This window comes from Oncorhynchus tshawytscha, unplaced genomic scaffold, assembly GCF_018296145.1.
Source record: "Oncorhynchus tshawytscha isolate Ot180627B unplaced genomic scaffold, Otsh_v2.0 Un_contig_465_pilon_pilon, whole genome shotgun sequence".
Classification (NCBI taxonomy): Eukaryota; Metazoa; Chordata; class Actinopteri; order Salmoniformes; family Salmonidae; genus Oncorhynchus; species Oncorhynchus tshawytscha.
Genome location: NW_024609588.1, coordinates 1 through 6835, shown reverse-complemented (window position 1 = coordinate 6835; position 6835 = coordinate 1).

Below are 6835 nucleotides of genomic sequence, written 5' to 3'. Positions count from 1 at the left end.
ACACACTGACGTCACGCAAAGATGTGCAAAACTCTTGGCGGCAGTGAGAAAGCCTTCGCCATCTGCGCCCATTGTCTGCGCCCATAGCTTTGATTTAAGTTTGTATTACTTCTAAACAAATTAACTTTTGGGGGTTCTCAAATGCTTACAATGATGTTTTGATTCTTGCTTGAACAGTCACAGATCCTATTTGGTCGTGATCTCTGCTAAATAACTGTTTTGGATGGAGCAGTTGTTAGCTAGAATGCTCTAGAAGAAAAAGAAACGCAAACCTATTTAGGCGAGGTGCTGGCGAACGGAATAGAAAACTCTAAAATAAAAGAGAGCCGCACACTCTAGGAGGTCAGTTGCAAAAATGTAATTACCAACGTTTCGACAGCCAAGCTGTCTTCATCAGGGTATAATCACAAACACTGCGGGATGATTTGTTTATATTATATCAAAAGACACAGGTGTCTGGATTCATAGCCAAGAGTGGCCTAATATCATTGGTTAATTATCAAATATTAAAATGGCATACAAAGAACAGCATACAAACAAATGGATTAGCATACGATCATAAATACATTTTCGACCACACAAGCTTTGTATGGCATTTTAATATTTGATAATTAACCAATGATATTAGGCTACTCTTGGCTATGAATCCAGACACCTGTGTCTTTTGACACTATATAAACGAGTCATCCCGCAGTCCTTGTTCCTGGCCTGCACTGCCCCTTCCCACTATTCCAATTGTTTCTTATGGACAGAAAAGAGCAGAGGCTCTGAGCTGTCCGATCAGGTCCATTGTCTACTTGTTTGTGATTATACCCTGATGAAGACAGCTTGGCTGTCGAAATGTTGGACATTACATTTTTTTGCATCTGAGCTCCGAGAGTGTCCGGCTCTCTTTTATTTTTTAAATTAGCTAGAATGCTAACACTCATTGATATAGGCTGTAGCAAAAGCTAGCCAAGGAGCCCTTTTACTGGTTGAAGCGGAAGGGTTTTTTATGCATAATGCAGTTGATTTGCGATGATGACACAAACATTACATTAAGCAGGACATTCATATAAAATCCAATTATAATCCAAAAGTAGTGTGAAATTCACTCATAAGCAACATGTAAATAAAGGCTTTTTTTCTGCAGTTCTACAAGAACTCCCCCTGGGCCGCATCTCCCTCGAAAGGCAACGTTAGCAAACACAGGAAGGGGATCACACCATAGACGTCTGACAACAGCACAAAAAACCGATGCGCGGGCGTTGATGGGGCAGAAGGCCTTGTGTTGTTGTGATTCTGAACAGCCAGAAAGCAACAATGACAAGAAGCTGCCGTGTGGGGAACGTAGGTGGTCAGTAGGTGGTCAGTAGGTGGTTAGTAGGTGGTCAGTAGGTGGTTAGTAGGTGGTCAGTAGGTGGTCAGTAGGTGGTTAGTAGGTGGTCAGTAGGTGGTCAGTAGGTGGTCAGTAGGTGGTCAGTAGGTGGTTAGTAGGTGGTCAGTAGGTGGTCAGTAGGTGGTTAGTAGGTGGTCAGTAGGTGGTCAGTAGGTGGTTAGTAGGTGGTCAGTAGGTGGTCAGTAGGTGGTTAGTAGGTGGTCAGTAGGTGGTTAGTAGGTGGTCAGTAGGTGGTCAGTAGGTGGTCAGTAGGTGGTTAGTAGGTGGTCAGTAAGTGGTCAGTAGGTGGTCAGTAGGTGGTTAGTAGGTGGTCAGTAGGTGGTTAGTAGGTGGTCAGGAAGTGGTTAGTAGGTGGTCAGTAGGTGGTTAGTAGGTGGTCAGTAGGTGGTCAGTAGGTGGTTAGTAGGTGGTCAGTAGGTGGTTAGTAGGTGGTCAGGAAGTGGTTAGTAGGTGGTCAGTAGGTGGTTAGTAGGTGGTCAGTAGGTGGTTAGTAGGTGGTCAGTAGGTGGTTAGTAGGTGGTCAGTAGGTGGTTAGTAGGTGGTCAGGAAGTGGTTAGTAGGTGGTCAGTAGGTGGTCAGTAGGTGGTTAGTAGGTGGTCAGTAGGTGGTCAGTAGGTGGTCAGTAGGTGGTCAGTAGGTGGTCAGTAGGTGGTTAGTAGGTGGTCAGTAGGTGGTTAGTAGGTGGTTAGTAGGTGGTCAGTAGGTGGTCAGTAGGTGGTTAGTAGGTGGTCAGTAGGTGGTTAGTAGGTGGTCAGTAGGTGGTTAGTAGGTGGTTAGTAGGTGGTCAGTAGGTGGTTAGTAGGTGGTCAGTAGGTGGTCAGTAGGTGGTTAGTAGGTGGTCAGGAAGTGGTTAGTAGGTGGTCAGTAGGTGGTTAGTAGGTGGTCAGTAGGTGGTCAGTAGGTGGTTAGTAGGTGGTCAGTAGGTGGTCAGTAGGTGGTCAGTAGGTGGTTAGTAGGTGGTCAGGAAGTGGTTAGTAGGTGGTCAGTAGGTGGTTAGTAGGTGGTTAGTAGGTGGTCAGTAGGTGGTTAGTAGGTGGTCAGGAAGTGGTTAGTAGGTGGTCAGTAGGTGGTCAGTAGGTGGTTAGTAGGTGGTCAGGAAGTGGTTAGTAGGTGGTCAGTAGGTGGTTAGTAGGTGGTCAGTAGGTGGTCAGTAGGTGGTTAGTAGGTGGTCAGTAGGTGGTCAGTAGGTGGTTAGTAGGTGGTCAGGAAGTGGTTAGTAGGTGGTCAGTAGGTGGTTAGTAGGTGGTCAGTAGGTGGTTAGTAGGTGGTCAGGAAGTGGTTAGTAGGTGGTCAGTAGGTGGTCAGTAGGCGGTTAGTAGGTGGTCAGGAAGTGGTTAGTAGGTGGTTAGTAGGTGGTCAGTAGGTGGTCAGTAGGTGGTTAGTAGGTGGTCAGTAGGTGGTTAGTAGGTGGTCAGGAAGTGGTTAGTAGGTGGTCAGTAGGTGGTCAGTAGGTGGTCAGTAGGTGGTTAGTAGGTGGTCAGTAGGTGGTCAGTAGGTGGTTAGTAGGTGGTCAGTAGGTGGCCAGTAGGTGGTTAGTAGGTGGTCAGTAGGTGGTTAGTTTCAACTAGTTTTATCTTGTTATTGATACCATGTCTTGTTTTGAGGTGTTTTCGCTCGTTACGTCTATGCTAATGTAACTTTAGACCGTCCCCTCGCCCATACCCGGGCGCGAACCAGGGACCCTCTGCACACATCAACAACAGTCACCCACGAAGCATCGTTACCCATCGCTCCACAAAAGCCGCGGCCCTTGCAGAGCAAGGGGAACCACTACTTCAAGGTCTCAGAGCAAGTGACGTCACCGATTGAAACGCTATTTAGCGCGCACCGCTAACTAAGCTAGCCGTTACACTAATATGGCTCAAATCCGCTAGCTAGCTAACCAACAACTGTAACGATGTACTATACAGGGCATTGGGAAAGTATTCAGATCTCTTGACCTTTTTATAAAATGGATTAAATAAAAAGGTTCCTCATCATTCTCTACACATTACCCCATAGTGACAAAGTGAAAAGGTTTAGACATTTTTGTAAATTTATAAAAAAAGAAAACCTTATTTACAGACAGTATTTACATACAATACCAGTCAAACGTTTGGACACACCTACTCATTCAAGAATTTGTACTCTTTTATACATTGTAGAATAATAGTGAAGACATCAAAACTATGAAATAACACAAATGGAATCATGTAATAACCAAAAAAAGTGTTAAACAAATCAAAATATATTTTAGATTCTTCAAAGTTGCCACCCTTTGCCTTAATGACAGCTTTGCACACTCTTGGCATTCTCTCAACCAGCTTCATGAGGAATGCTTTTCCAACAGTTTTAAAGGAGTTTCCACATATGCTGAGCGCTTGTTGGCTGCTTTTCATCCACTTTGCGTTCCAACTCATCCCAAACCATCTCAACTGGGTCGAGGTCGGGTGATTGTGGAAGCCAGGTCATCTGATGCAGCACTCCATCACTCTCCTTCTTGGTCAAATAGCCCTTTCACATCCTGGAGGTGTGTTTTTGGGTCATTGTCCTGTTGAAAAACAAAAGATAGTCCCACTAAGCGCAAACCAGATGGGATGTCGTATCGCTGTAGAATGCGGTGTCACTCCCCAGTAAAAGGCACATGACAGCCCGCTAGGAGGTTTCCCAGAAAGGAACCTAAATGGCACCTAAGGCACCAAAATGAGGCACCTAAATGACACCTAAGGCACCTAAGGCACCTAAATCAGAAACAAGATTCTCTGGTCTGATGAAACCAAGATTGAACTATTTGGCTTGAATGCCAAGCGTCACATCTGGAGGAAACCTGGCACCATCCCTACAGTGAAGCATGGTGGTGGCGGCATCATGCTGTGGGGATGTTTTTCAGCGGCAGGAACTGGGAGACTAGTCAGGATGGAGGGAAAGATGAACAGAGTACAGATAGATCCTTGATGAAAACCTGCTCCAGAGCGCTCAGGACCACAAACTGGGGCGAAGGTTCACCTTCCAACAGGACAACTATCCTAAGCACACAGTCAAGACAACGCAGGAGTGACTTCGAGACAAGTCTCTGTATGTACTTGAGTGATCCAGCCAGAGTCCGGACTTGAACACGATCGAACATCTCCGGAGAAACCTGAAAATAGCTGTGCAGCGACACTCCCCATCCAACCTGACAAGAGCTTGAGAGGATCTGCAGAGAGGAATGGAGAAACTCCCCAAATACAGGTGTGACAAGCTTATAGCATCATACCCAAGAAGACTCAAGGCTGTAATCACTGCCAAAGGAGCTTCAACAAAGTACTGAGTAAAGGGTCTGAATACTGATGTAAATGTGATATTAACGTTTTTCTTTTTAAAACTCTAAACCAGTTTTGCTTTGTCATTATGGGGTATTGTGTGGAGATTGATGAAGGGAAAAAACCATTTAATTCATTTTAGAATAGGGCTGTAACGTAACTACATTTGGGAAAAGTCAAAGGGTCTAGTAGGTGGTCAGTAGGTGGTCAGTAGGTGGTCAGTAGGTGGTCAGTAGGTGGTCAGTAGGTGGTTAGTAGGTGGTCAGTAGGTGGCCAGTAGGTGGTTAGTAGGTGGTCAGTAGGTGGTTAGTTTCAACTAGTTTTATCTTGTTATTGATACCATGTCTTGTTTTGAGGTGTTTTCGCTCGTCACGTCTATGCTAATGTAACTTTAGACCGTCCCCTCGCCCATACCCGGGCGCGAACCAGGGACCCTCTGCACACATCAACAACAGTCACCCACGAAGCATCGTTACCCATCGCTCCACAAAAGCCGCGGCCCTTGCAGAGCAAGGGGAACCACTACTTCAAGGTCTCAGAGCAAGTGACGTCACCGATTGAAACGCTATTTAGCGCGCACCGCTAGCTAAGCTAGCCGTTACACTAATATGGCTCAAATCCGCTAGCTAGCTAACCAACAACTGTAACGATGTACTATACAGGGCATTGGGAAAGTATTCAGATTCCTTGACGTTTTTATAAAATGGATTAAATAAAAGGTTCCTCATCATTCTCTACACATTACCCCATAGTGACAAAGTGAAAAGGTTTAGACATTTTTGTAAATTTATAAAAAAAGAAAACCTTATTTACAGACAGTATTTACATACAATACCAGTCAAACGTTTGGACACACCTACTCATTCAAGAATTTGTACTCTTTTATACATTGTAGAATAATAGTGAAGACATCAAAACTATGAAATAACACAAATGGAATCATGCAATAACCAAAAAGTGTTAAACAAATCAAAATATATTTTAGATTCTTCAAAGTTGCCACCCTTTGCCTTGATGACAGCTTTGCACACTCTTGGCATTCTCTCAACCAGCTTCATGAGGAATGCTTTTCCAACAGTTTTAAAGGAGTTTCCACATATGCTGAGCGCTTGTTGGCTGCTTTTCATCCACTTTGCGTTCCAACTCATCCCAAACCATCTCAACTGGGTCGAGGTCGGGTGATTGTGGAAGCCAGGTCATCTGATGCAGCACTCCATCACTCTCCTTCTTGGTCAAATAGCCCTTTCACATCCTGGAGGTGTGTTTTGGGTCATTGTCCTGTTGAAAAACAAAAGATAGTCCCACTAAGCGCAAACCAGATGGGATGTCGTATCGCTGTAGAATGCGGTGTCACTCCCCAGTAAAAGGCACATGACAGCCCGCTAGGAGGTTTCCCAGAAAGGAACCTAAATGGCACCTAAGGCACCAAAATGAGGCACCTAAATGACACCTAAGGCACCTAAGGCACCTAAATCAGAAACAAGATTCTCTGGTCTGATGAAACCAAGATTGAACTATTTGGCTTGAATGCCAAGCGTCACATCTGGAGGAAACCTGGCACCATCCCTACAGTGAAGCATGGTGGTGGCGGCATCATGCTGTGGGGATGTTTTTCAGCGGCAGGAACTGGGAGACTAGTCAGGATGGAGGGAAAGATGAACAGAGTACAGATAGATCCTTGATGAAAACCTGCTCCAGAGCGCTCAGGACCACAAACTGGGGCGAAGGTTCACCTTCCAACAGGACAACTATCCTAAGCACACAGTCAAGACAACGCAGGAGTGACTTCGAGACAAGTCTCTGTATGTACTTGAGTGATCCAGCCAGAGTCCGGACTTGAACACGATCGAACATCTCCGGAGAAACCTGAAAATAGCTGTGCAGCGACACTCCCCATCCAACCTGACAAGAGCTTGAGAGGATCTGCAGAGAGGAATGGGAGAAACTCCCCAAATACAGGTGTGACAAGCTTATAGCATCATACCCAAGAAGACTCAAGGCTGTAATCACTGCCAAAGGAGCTTCAACAAAGTACTGAGTAAAGGGTCTGAATACTGATGTAAATGTGATATTAACGTTTTTCTTTTTAAAACTCTAAACCAGTTTTGCTTTGTCATTATGGGGTATTGTGTGGAGATTGATGAAGGAAAAAACCATTTAATTCATTTTAGAATAG